Consider the following 13,803-nt stretch of genomic DNA (forward strand, 5'->3'; position numbering starts at 1 on the left):
ACAAATATAAACAACAAACATCTAATACCGTGTCTCCCAATATCTGCCTTTCTGACTTGTCAAAGGTAAAAGCAAGGGTGTGCACCAGACTGGACATGACACTTTGGATGGTAGGCCTACAGCAACCCTGGAAAGTAGTGTTGATTGATATTGTTGCGAATATGGAATTTGGCCTCCATATCCGCTTGTAAATATTCCCCTATTTCCCCAATACTCCCCAACTATCCCCAATCCCCCATTCCCTAGTCCCATTGTCTGTAAACAACACTCTGTAGAACCGACCTTCCCCTTTTTCCCCCATTAAATGTCGTGCCCAGGTCCACCGCATCTCACGTAGACAACTTTCGGACATCTTGCTAGTTATTCTTAGTCTATGTCAGTTAAGGACTCCTTTCCATTAATTCTGACCCTTCGTTGCACCAGAATGTGATTATATGGCACCAGTAGTGAGTTTAGGACCTTGCCATACCTCCTTCCATCTTCTTCCCCAAACAACAACAACAACAACAACTACAGCTACAACAACAACTACAACCACGGCGCGCGGGGGGAGTGTGCGTCCTCCCACCAGCTCGGTTAGCCGCCATGACCATGCGCTCCACGGGGTTACCACGAAGGGGCTCCCTGTCAGCCCCTCGTCAAGGGCGGAGCCGGTAACCCCCCCGCATGCACCCAATGAGAAGCAACGAGCCGATTCCATCTGGGGCGGAGCTAACGAGCCGAGGGCGTGTCACTCCCCGCCGGATATACGCAGCGACTTACCGGATGTGAGGTCAGATGCGCCCCGAGCTTGAGCCTTGAGAAGACAAGAGAGCCACCTCCGAGCGCTGAGAGACCTCCTGCATCTTTTGGGCCGCGCTATCCTGTCCCTGAGCACAAGGTGCACCTTGTGCTGGCCATCGAATACCCGCTTTCCTTGCCATCAATCCCCGTGTGAGTCAGCCTTTTGTCCCGTTTATCTGTCGTCTGTTGGGGTTAATATAAGTGTGTCTAAGTGCCTGTCTTTCTATGATGTCCCTCTTGTAGTTGTAATCTAACCTTCCGCCTTAATATAATCTCCTCCGGAGGTCTTGAGAACCGTATGCCTGGTGTCGTGTCATTTTAATCCCAGCCGTGTGTCTTTTCCTTCATTGATCTAGCGTAGCGCGATTAGTCAACGTTCGGGTATAATCGGGTAACTTGTGCAGACGTGGTCATACCAAACCGCTCGGTAAATAACATCTAAGCCGCGTCTGTAACAATATTGTACCATCGATTATGAAGTTAGATGCCGACGCTACCATGCAGCGTTAGCTTTTCTGAACCAGGTGACTTTATTAACCGATTTGGACACAATCAGAGTTGGTGTCATCAACCGAATAGTCAGGTTCACGATGTTTTTTCGTTCAAAATCATGGTAGATTAGCAAACCTATACATTTTTGGAAACGTTATTACATGGAAAATCTGAAAATCAATGTTTACATTTGCCAATTCCGACCAATTCCATTCGACCAATCGACCAATTCCATTCGACCAATTCGACCATTCGACCAATCGCTTCGATCGACCATTCGCCCATTCGACCAATTCCATTCGACCAATTCGACCATTCGACCAATCGCTTCGATCGACCATTCGACCAATTCGATCGATTCGATTCGATTCGATTCATCGAATTCGATTCGATCGACCATTCGACCAATTCGATTTGCCAATCAATTTGACCGACCTTTGCTTGTGTGGAACGGACTGTGAAAACGATGCGGACTATATTGTCGGATACGACACACAGGACAGTGATGACGAACTCTAAATGGCATATTCTGTAATCGTGTATGTTTGATGCCATTGACTGCCTGTGTAGATGTGAAGTTATACTGACTGCATGTGTATGTATGATTTTGCTGACTGCCTGTGTATGTTTGGTGATATGAATTATTGTGACACATTTTGATGTTATTAACTGCCTGTACAAAATGATAACATGTATTTGATTATGCAACTTATCGCGAATATAAAGACAGTATTTTGTAATTCAAAACCTTTGATTCGTGTCTTACCATTCCCCATAGCACTAATTTGATACTTTCATTGGATTCCTTGTCCCTGAAAATATAGGTTTAGTATATTTTAAAAAGTTTTTAGGGTAATTAGAGGCAGAAATAGAACAAAATATGTATTTTACAGTGGCCATTTTGAAAATCAAAAATGGCCGCCATACAGGTATCTCTCCAAATGTAAACATTGATTTTTAGTTTCCTTATGCTATAACCTTTCCAAAAATGTATAGGTTTGCTAATCTACCATGATTTTGAACGAAATATAATTTATTGACATAGTGAACCTGACTAGAATGGCCGAAGATCAAAACAAACCATGGGCAGCATCTGTTGCTTTTGTGAGCGAAATGTACATTCTCCGCCATTTAAAAAAAACATTGAACACGTGATTTTAGATGCAATTTATTTATGTAGCATCATAGGCTAAACATGTACCGTACATATCATTGTGACCGACACACACAATGCTGCATTGTGGTGAATGTTTCTTTTTCTTACAGAATCTAAGGTTCGTGGCTGAGTTGCCAAACACACATCTTACATACACGGACATATCACATATACACAAATACACGAGATATCACACGAGTGTTAAACGAGACAAACAGAGCGACTGGGCTTGGGAGAAATGCCGTCACTTCCTGGGACGCACTGCGTAACTGCGACACCACAACAACGGCACCGCCTTTCTCACCGCCTCAGTGGGGCATTTCTTAATGAGCAATTTCCTCCTCTCCATGAATCCCAAGAACCTATGGGGCTTGTCTGTGCTCTTATCATTGTAAATGCTGAACATCAAGCAAGGAAGCAGCACGTAGCATTTTTAAAGTCTTCACAATAACTCAGCCAGGGTTTGAACCACTGACCTGACAAGCTCGGGGAAGACGCTCGGAGCGATCAATACACCACTTAAATCTGGCAGTGAAGTGATTCTGATTTAAAGTAAGTTTGCACATCCGGATCCAACATGGAAGCAACAATTTCAATACCAACTAGAACGCCACTCAGTAGAGCGCATACTCCCGCCGTGGGTTTAGTTGGAATAATACGTTTTGTTTAACATCCCCTCTCCCCAAAACAATAAATGAAAGAGAAAGTAGGCCCGAACTGTCAGAGAATTTATTTTGATATATCTCGGAATTGGAGGAGAAAAACATCATTTAAGAATAAGAATAAAAGCTTCAATGCAGTAAAACAGAAAAAAATATTTCCCAAAATAATTTCCCCAAAAAATTCTTGGATCCGGAATAATATCCTGAGCTTCACCAAAAACTAATCAATTGTTCCTTATCCCAAGGGCAATCATCCCACCAACTTTCATCCAAATCCGTTCAGAACTTTTCCAGATATCTTGTCCACAAACACACGAACACATGAACACACGAACACACACACACACACACACACACACACACGGACGGACACGATCGAATGCGTTACTCCTTGGCGGGAGTAATAAACCTGAAGATCGCAGAGCCAGAACCAGAATTATTTATTTGGTCTGGGAAGCCCATGCGAGGTTTCTTCTTCTTCAGCCTCTCACACCCCTGGGTGAATATGCGATCTTTTAAAAACAAGTACAAAAAGTTTTAATTAAAACAAAAGCCGCGTCGATGTTACACAATGCCTAGATGCAGCTGTGCCTATAACGTCGATGTTATAGGCACAGGACATTCCTATTGATTCGATTACTTGATGTTATTTTTGTGCAAAGTGAAAATATATCTCGGCAATTTCCCGTGTGTGGCGACGAATTTTTAATATATCTCGGCATTTTCCCGTCTGTTATTTCGGGCGGTGTATGACTGAGCATGCCGCGATTTAAACAAAATATATCTCAATGGACTTGAAGTTACAGGCCTTTGAGAATTCATTTCGTTCTATAAAGGGCAACTTTCATCGGATTTTCTTCCCGTTTTTTTTCAACCGAGTCTAAAACTATGTTAGCGACTGTGAAAAATGAAATGATATATCGAATTTGATTTGAAATAAAACTGTGTGAGAGAGGAAGACACCACGGGCCTACAAAACAAGCCTCAAAGCTATGCGAGTTAATAAAATGGTGGATATTTGTTTATATGAAGGCTCTCCCAGAATGGGTGGAGCTATGGTTCCCAGAATGGGTGGAGCTTTGAGGTTTTGTCTTCTCTGCAAGAAGAAGAAGAAGAAGAAGAAGAAGAACAACAACAACAACAGCAGAGGGCACTCTATGAGCAGCGTCTGCGACGCGGCTAAAAAGTTGGAATTTTGCCAAATCTGTTTTATTCGTTTGTTAATATACCTCAGCTATTGACAAATCTGGAACTAAGTCTTCATAAGTTCATCAAATACTGACACCGCGAATGACATTCGCTGTGCTAAATGTTGATATCTCTTCTGAGGTATAAAAAACAAAAACAAAAAACAGTTTTAAAACATACGTATCAAACGATACATTTTATGAAACGGGGGAAACCTAATACACACTTTGGTGGTTTTAAAATGACAGAATATGTGTTTATTAGAAAAAAAACAATTAACATTGAAGACGACGCTGCTAAAAAAATACACCGCTCTAACGCATAACCACAAGTTTAAACTACATTTACAACAAATATGAAAACTATTTTCATATCACAATGTTAAATATAGAATATGTAGAAGATAATGTTTAAAAAAGGTGAGCCCTATCTTCCAATGGTAAAAAAATCCTTCAAAAAATTCCTGGATCGGGAATAATATCCCACCAAAAACTAATCAATTCTTCCTTATCCCAAGGGAAATCATCCCACCAACTTTCATCCAAATCCGTTCAGAACTTTTCCAGATATCTTGTTCACAATCACACGAACACACGAACACACACACACACACACACACACACACACACACACACACACACACGAGTGAATGCGTTACTCCCTGGCGGGAGTAACTATGTCCATCTCCTGCAGGAATCACTGCATTGTACCGTCGCCATATTGAGCAAATGAGCAATCAAGCCTGAACCTGGAGAATGGTATTCCATACCCAAATCACCTCCTGGTCCAGCTCATTGAGGAGGGCCTGTGGCTGTCTTGGCAAGGTTCGAATGCAACGATCAATGATATCCTATAGATCTTCAATTGATTCAAATCTGTCGAGATGGCAACCCAGTGTCTCATGACATTAACATTGTATTGATAAGAACATTCCTTGTTTGAATGGCCCTCTGAAAGGGAGCAATATCGTGCATTAAGGTGATGCCTGGACCATGTTGTTGAAGGGTAATGCATCACATGTTGCTGTAAGATAACATTATCAGTTATCAAGATCAGTGTTATGGTCGGTGACGATTTGAGTGAGGTTTCTCCAGGAAAGGCACAATTGGCATGCACAGGTCGACAGAAGGCACAATGATTGATATGCCCAAGTCTGTATCCATGAAGCTGAAAATTTTAGATGTGGACGTGTCACGATGTGGGGTGGTATTTCTGAAATCCTTTGCAAATTGTCGATCTGCCATCAGATTGCCATGGATACAGATCAACTTTTGGGGAAGGGGGGGGGGGCATATCAATTGTCTCCTCTACTTGTTTCGGGTGAAAAACAAGAAGTGTTTATACTAACAAAGTTAGCAAATGGAATATTAATATTTTTACGCTATTTGCAAACATTGCTAACCTGAATATCGAGTAGACTGAACATAATTAATTATATTTGGCCCAATCACTCCACATCATGTGCACCGCTCCATAGCACGCATGATCCAGCACTTGAGGGACATCATCATCATCATCATACTAAAATACATAATTTGGTGTCTGTCTTGCTCGATGCATTTGGTCAATAGTTATCCATTCTCAACCAAACTTACCAGGGGAACTAAGGGACCATTGTAACTCATAAGCCAAAGGCATAGTAGCTACTTGATTTGCCACCCTCCCCTGGAGTTTGGAAGGGAGGATCGACGAAAATGCTCAATGTAAATATTGTCCTGTCCATGGCCGATGAAGACAGGCCAAAGACGAATAGCCGAAACGAGCTTCAACTCCGAGGCATATTTCAAACCTTGGCGGGATTGTCTTTGGCGCGCGTGGGAAAGGCCCGAAGCCTTATCTAATCGGGAACACACGGGGTTAATCCGAGCCCCACAGACACAGAAACACGACATCGTTGAAAATGCAACACAAACCAATTTATTAAAATAAAGCGAGGAATAAATAAAAAATGACCGTTGTGGTAAAACTACGATCTAAATGAGACGTCTCCACTCAGACTCAAATACAAACAAGGAGGAAAGATAAATAAAAATAACTTCCCTTGCTGTAGGGCTGATCCTCAGCTCTGGCCTCAAAGTGTGTCAGGGGTGCGGTGGTCGTTGCTGCCGGTGTAGCCACGCGTGCGGGATGCGCCCCGATAATGGTACCGAACCTGCGCATCAGAAAACGCCCAGGCGCAAGCAGGCACTCAACCAGCCCTTCCTCGCTTCCACCACCAAGCGCAACGCGGCCCCAGCTCCCCCCGAAAGACACCACAGTCCAACGACACCCCCCTCCTCCAACGTTGCAAAACCTCAAAAGCGTTGCAAAACCTCACATTGTGGAGGTTTGAAAACCTCCACAATGCTCTGAAGGTTCTCTGCACGAGCGCGCACGAGAGGAGCGACCGTCCACCACACAGCCAGGACCAGAAGAGAGAGAGAGAGAGTGAGCCGGTGTCTTTTTCCCTTCAGCTCTCGAATGTTCGACCGTCACACTCTGTCCAATCACCGAGCGCTACTCAATCATCCCATTACGCCTCCACAAATCATGAAGGCTGGGGCGTGGCCTCCTCGTTATGAGTCGTCAGGGGCGGAGTCTAATCGCTGTTCTGGAAGGTTCGGATGACGTGGGGTTTACTTGCCAATTGGTAAATGTGCTGTGTCTGTCGGACCTGGCAGCATGGTGAGCGAATGAGTCCATTGCCTGGCCGGCTGAGTTTTATAAGAACATTAGGGAAAAATCACAGGGAGGCAATACATATTGGGGATTAACTACAAGCCATATAATTAATTATCACAAAACCACCCTCCGTATGGCGACATGCAAACAATCTTAAACTGAACATTTACCTTGCTTATGTACATCAAGACGGGTTTCTTCTTCTTCGCGTCACACGGTCCATACTAAAACCTACACATTCTGAACTTTCCTATGACATAATTCATGCATACCCCCACAAACGTAACAATATGTACCATGTAGCGTCACTCCCGGTGGGCGAGCACATTACAACAGGCCTTCCATCTCGATAATTTCCACCTTAATTCTACATTTTTGTCCCCCGTCGCACCGCGGAGTGAAAGGGGGACTATGGTTTTCCCCTCCGTCCGTGCGGGCGTGCGTGCATGCATGCGTGCATAAGCGAAGGACCGAATTCTAATTTGGTGTGTGGGTGCAACCCACGTCAAAATCCAAGATGGCCACCACCATGAAGGTCTGACGACATGTATGTCTGAACCTTGTGAGCGGAATATCTTGGAAAAATTAACGAACTACTAACTTCTAATCTGGGGTGTGGGTGTATCTACGCATAAGGAAGAATGCTATTGAAAATTGGGTCGCCACGTCAAAATCCAAGACGGCCGCCGCCATGTATGTCTGAACCTTGTGAGCGGAATATCTTGAAAAATAAGCGAAGTACCAACTTCTAATCTGGTGTGTGGGTGTATCTAAGCATAAGAAAGAACGCTATTGAAAATTGGGTCGCCACGTCAAAATCCAAGATGGCCACCACCATATATATGTCTGAACCTTGTGAGCGAAATATCTTGAAAAATAAACGAACTACTAACTTCTAATCTGGTGTGTGGGTGTAGCTCGGCATAAGGGAGAATGCTATTGAAAATTGGGTCGCCACGTCAAAATCCAAGATGGCCGCCTTGCGTCTTCCACTTCGTCAACTCACATCACTTCATCGACGGGGGACCTAGGCATAATGCTTGTCAGACATTATTTACAGTCTATTATGTTGTTTTAGACCCCCACCCCCTCCGCCACACTCCCCACACTTTTCAACAGCGATCAATGCCCTTGATTGATTGTGTGTGTGTGTGTGTGTGTGTGTGTGTGTGTGTGTGTGTGTGTGTGTGTGTGTGTGTGTGTGTGCGTGCGCGTGTGTGTGCGTGTGTGTGTGTGTGTGTATGTGCGTCTTTGGTTGTTATCTCCATATGCAGATTTGAGAAGGTGGAACTGAGTCCTCTCAGGTCTCAAAGTATCCACCTCCATAAAAAGTATCTGCAAGTTGCTACTGTTGGCTGCTATCTCCACACTTTGGTGGATTTCAGGAGATGGAAAAGAGACCTACCAAGTCTCAAGCTATCCACCTCCGTTAGCGTGTTTGTGTGTTTCTTTGTGTGTATAATCATATCGTTATGAATTTTGGGTAGGGCATATATATATATCCAGGTAGATCTGCATGGGTAGGTGCTTCGACGGATTCGACGGGTTCATTCGGATTAAGTGTATCTTTGTGGCCATACGAGGATGGCTTTGTGATAAGTAGTTGTCGGGATGATGCTAATTCCCCTGTGTCAGACCTGGTTATCATTCCATTGTCCCGTAGACATTAGTTAGCCCCATTATCGCACACATTAATAAAAACTTCCCTCTCACAATAACTTACCGGAAGACCAGTCAGGAAGCGGCTGCGCATTGCGCACCATGGTGATGGAACATTGCTCAGGCAGGAAATAGCCACGCCCAGAAGGAATCGTGATTGACCGGGAGGAGGGGCGAGTAGAAAGCATACCGCCGATTGGCAGAGCAAGGAGCGACGCGCTGATTGGAGAGAATGGCCAGTGACATCAGAGGACGAGCCACACCACGAACGGCGAACCGACATTTTTCTGTTCTTGTTGTTCTGGATGCAATAGCAGATGGTCGTGACTGACATTTTCTCTCTCGCTTCTTCTCGTTTTTGGACCTCCTTCTCTCGTTCTCTTCTCGCTTCTGCTTCTGATTCTGGACACAATAGCGAACGGTCGCATTTTGGCTGCACCAGCATCGACGTCCCCTTTGTTACATTTTTATATGAATGTATGTGAATTACCATTCAGGTCTTTGCTTATCCGGGTGTAGTATATTAAGTTGTTGTGTAGTTGTTGTGGTTGGAGGGTCAGGAGCCCTTCTGAGGGAGTGGCCGGAAACGGAAGTGACCGGAAACGGAAGAGAAAAAGACACGAGGAAAAAAGGACGAGGATTATTCTTCCTCGCCCCGCTCCGACAAAAGGTGGGATCGACCTTGCGCTGCGTGGAAAAGCGGCGTTCCGATCCGAAGCCTGTCTGGCGAGAGGAAGTACCGGGACGTGTACCTGCCCGGTGGAGACGGCAAGTTGACGTGGGGCCGTGCATCGACCCGCGTCTGGCCTCGTTCGCGGCACCGTCCAAACAGACGCGTGCGGGTCGCACGTTGGGGGCCTAACGCGCCTTGCAAGCGGCGTGGGGTTTGGCTTGCTCTACCGCATCCGCTTCGCGTGGCCACGAGGGGCTGCAGCCACGGTGCCTGGTACGATACCTGCCCGGTGGAAACACGTCCACCCGGGGTTCGTTCAACCGCCCGAGTGCGGCGACGGCGACCATCATCTTGGTCAGGAGGGGCCCAGAGACATTGTGCGGGACCGAGACCAAAAGGGTGTCGTGAGTACTCACCGGGACACACATGTATAAGATGGCCATCTTACTCATAGGGAATTGATTGTGGCTGGGGAATTGTTGATGGTAGAGTATTGCTGATTGCTCGGGGAAAATCTCCGTGGTGGTGTCATTGAAATATTGTTGATGGTTGTGTATTGTTGATTGCTCGGGGAAAATCTCCGTGGTTGTGTAATGGAAATTGTATGGTATCATTACCATTGAAATATATCCTTGAACGTCAGTTGTCTCTTGGGTGAAATTCATATGGCTTGCGTGGCGAAAGCGCATATATAATACAGCTTTCTGGCGAAGTTCCTCTCACGGTCCGGGGGTCACTGAGACCAGGTATTCACCGAGGGGACCACGTAACAGAATTGGGGGCTCGTCCAAATTACGATTTGCGGTTTCGCAATTGGGTCTACGTCCGGGATTTAAAATTGTATAAAATAATAAAATAATAATTTTTTATTAATTAAAATGTATTAATTAATTATTAATTGGTAAATATTTTTTTTGGAGAATTGGGGTAAAGTCTTGGGTGAAGGTTAACAGGTGTTAACGATAGACACCATGGCGTTTGTGGCACAGAACTTTGGGGTAACCCCGAGTGAGGCACAGTTCCGAGCGTTGCTAAAGTCGGACCTCTTGAAATTGGCCAAACATTTTAACTTGGAGGTCCGAACTAATTTGAGGAAGGCAGAGTTGCAGGCCACGGTGATACAATCTATGGTGGGATTAGGAACATGGGACGAGTTAGCCTGGGAGTGGCTACCCGAAGAACCAGAAGACGTTGAGCTCCGGAAACTGGAGTTGCAATTACGGAGCCAGGAACGGATAAAAGAAGAAGAAAGGAAAGCAGAAAAGGAAAGAGCAGAAGAAGAAAGGAAAGCAGAAGAGAGGAGGGAAGAGAAACAAGCGGAGGAAAGGAGAGTGGAACGAGAACTCCAGGAAAGGTTAGAAGGGAGAAAAGCAGAGGAGAGGAGAGCTGCAAGGGACCTCGAAGCAGAGGAGAGAAAAGCGGAAAGGGAATTAAAGGAACGTGACATGGAGCTTCAGCAAGAAATCAAATTCAAGGAGCTGGAGTTAATGAGAGAACGGGGAGAGGCACCACCCTTGCTGACGGGGTCGACACCTAACCAGAAAACCTGGGATGTGGGCAGACATGTGAGGCTGGTTCCACCGTTCAGTGAAAAAGAAGTCGCGAAATTTTTCCCACACTTTGAGAAAGTGGCTCGACAATTAAACTGGCCGGAGGAGGCCTGGACCATACTCGTGCAAAGTGTGCTGGTGGGGAAAGCTCAGGAAATTTATTCGGCGCTACCCATGGACCAATGTGCAGATTATGAGGTACTGAAGACGCACATCCTCAAAGCGTATGAGTTGGTTCCGGAAGCTTACAGGCAAAAATTCAGGAACGCCAGGAAGAGGGAGAGTGAGACCCATGTGGAGTTTGCCAGAGTGAAAGAAAACATGTTTGATCGGTGGTGTGAGTCAAAAGGAGTCGGGAAAGACTTCGAGACATTGCGGGACTTGATCCTGGTGGAGGAATTCCAGCAGTGTGTCCACGAGGACATCAAAGTGTACCTGCAGGAAAAGAAGGTACCAAAGTTGTGGGACGCAGCCACCATGGCAGATGATTATGCCTTAACCCACCGAATAGGGGTCCACAAACCTAACTCCTCGCCTAGATCTCCGCAGGGGAGGTGGGGAACAGCAGGTGCGGAGAACGACCATACATGGCGGCGGCCTCGAGATGATTATGGGGACAACTATGATACCCCACCGGTTCGAAATCAGAGGGATGCGGGCCCAAGACAAACTTATAGTTCGGGGGGCCCGAGGCAGACCCCGAGTTTTTCCTCCGGGCCTACTTGCGCGTTTTGCAAGAAACCTGGACACTTGATGTCCAGTTGTTACCTCATGAAAAGGGACAACCCAGAGCGGAGTCCGACTATTACAACTCCGAATGCGATGGCTAGCGTAAGAAATCGCCATCAAAAGGGTTACCAACCATTTATTTCAGAGGGGTTTGTGTCACTGGATGGAGCCTCGACTAACCGGAGACCGGTTAGGATATTGAGGGACACAGGGGCCCATCAATCTTTAATGCTTGAAGGCATTTTGCCATGGTCCGAGGAGACGGCAACGGGGGATAGTGTTCGTTTACAGGGGATCGGGGGCGGTGTTAGTGCTCCCCTTCAGGTCATCCAGTTGGAGTCCGATTTGGTGTCAGGACCGGTCACCGTCGGTTTACAAGCCACGCTTCCTGTAGAGGGTGTATCTGTGGTTATCGGGAATGATTTGGCCGGGGGTCAAGTTTATGGTAACCTGAGGGTTGGTAAAGAGCCCAGCAGGGAAAATAACACCACACCAGCTCGGGATGGCGACAAAAGTGCCAAGTTATTTGTAGGGGGACTGAACTTCAAAACAGAGGAAGAAGTTCTGACCTCTGTCTTCAACAGATATGGGCCGCTGGTGGAAGTGCGGTTGGTAAGAGACTGGGAAACGCAACAGTCAAGAGGGTTCGGCTTTGTCACGTTTGCCAGCACAAAAGACGCCAGAGAGGCAGAGAAGAATTGGAATGGCAAGGATTTGGAGGGTCGGACCATAACAGTAGGGAAGGCATTTCGTAGGCGTCGAGAGGTCTACAGGAGAGGACAACTGGGCGGTAGTTTTGGTAGTGGCCGAGAAGGAGACCGCTATTCATGGGACTACAGGGACCAGTGGTCCCACCCTAATTATTAGGGAAGTTCTGAGAAGTTGAAGCACTGAAGGCGGCGGAGCCGCCGAGCCAAGATTCCTACACGAATTAACCGTGAACGCCGTTCCTAAAGGCGTCCATGTAGTGAACTTTCATGCACGGACTAACCGTGAACTCCACGTTCCTCAAGGCGCCCATGTAGAGAACTTTCCTGCACGGACTAACCGTGAACTCCGCGTTCCTAAAGGCATCCATGTAGTGAATACTCGGCTTGGCCTCCCGGAAAAAGTGCTATCGAGTTGCTTAACTTTGGATCTTTGATCAACCCCTTAACCTTCAGTCCCAAGAAACTGACGGTCAAAGTCAGAGGGTCATGAGATGGAGTTTGATTTGGCAGGGACAATGTCGTTGTTGGTACTTAGTCCAGAGGGAGTAATCTGGAGGGGTTGAGTTATCTGGTTTGTTTCTCCAAATTGGCCGGCAAAGAAAGTTTTCGCTGGGTTCAAACTTTCTTTCTTGAAGGGGGGGAGTGTTACATATTTATATGAATGTATGTGAATTACCATTCAGGTCTTTGCTTATCCGGGTGTAGTATATTAAGTTGTTGTGTAGTTGTTGTGGTTGGAGGGTCAGGAGCCCTTCTGAGGGAGTGGCCGGAAACGGAAGTGACCGGAAACGGAAGAGAAAAAGACACGAGGAAAAAAGGACGAGGATTATTCTTCCTCGCCCCGCTCCGACAAAAGGTGGGATCGACCTTGCGCTGCGTGGAAAAGCGGCGTTCCGATCCGAAGCCTGTCTGGCGAGAGGAAGTACCGGGACGTGTACCTGCCCGGTGGAGACGGCAAGTTGACGTGGGGCCGTGCATCGACCCGCGTCTGGCCTCGTTCGCGGCACCGTCCAAACAGACGCGTGCGGGTCGCACGTTGGGGGCCTAACGCGCCTTGCAAGCGGCGTGGGGTTTGGCTTGCTCTACCGCATCCGCTTCGCGTGGCCACGAGGGGCTGCAGCCACGGTGCCTGGTACGATACCTGCCCGGTGGAAACACGTCCACCCGGGGTTCGTTCAACCGCCCGAGTGCGGCGACGGCGACCATCATCTTGGTCAGGAGGGGCCCAGAGACATTGTGCGGGACCGAGACCAAAAGGGTGTCGTGAGTACTCACCGGGACACACATGTATAAGATGGCCATCTTACTCATAGGGAATTGATTGTGGCTGGGGAATTGTTGATGGTAGAGTATTGCTGATTGCTCGGGGAAAATCTCCGTGGTGGTGTCATTGAAATATTGTTGATGGTTGTGTATTGTTGATTGCTCGGGGAAAATCTCTGTGGTTGTGTAATGGAAATTGTATGGTATCATTACCATTGAAATATATCCTTGAACGTCAGTTGTCTCTTGGGTGAAATTCATATGGCTTGCGTGGCGA

General features: G+C 46.6%; 1 protein-coding gene across 1 annotated transcript in view; it reads right to left on the reverse strand.

Moving 5' to 3' along the window:
* Positions 1 to 13,803, reverse strand: part of LOC137414786 (protein FAM131A) — an 84,853-nt gene that overhangs the window by 42,926 nt on the left and 28,124 nt on the right. The window lies entirely within an intron of this gene.

Source organism: Myxine glutinosa, chromosome 2 (assembly GCF_964187855.1).
Source record: "Myxine glutinosa chromosome 2, kmMyxGlut1.1, whole genome shotgun sequence".
Classification (NCBI taxonomy): Eukaryota; Metazoa; Chordata; class Myxini; order Myxiniformes; family Myxinidae; genus Myxine; species Myxine glutinosa.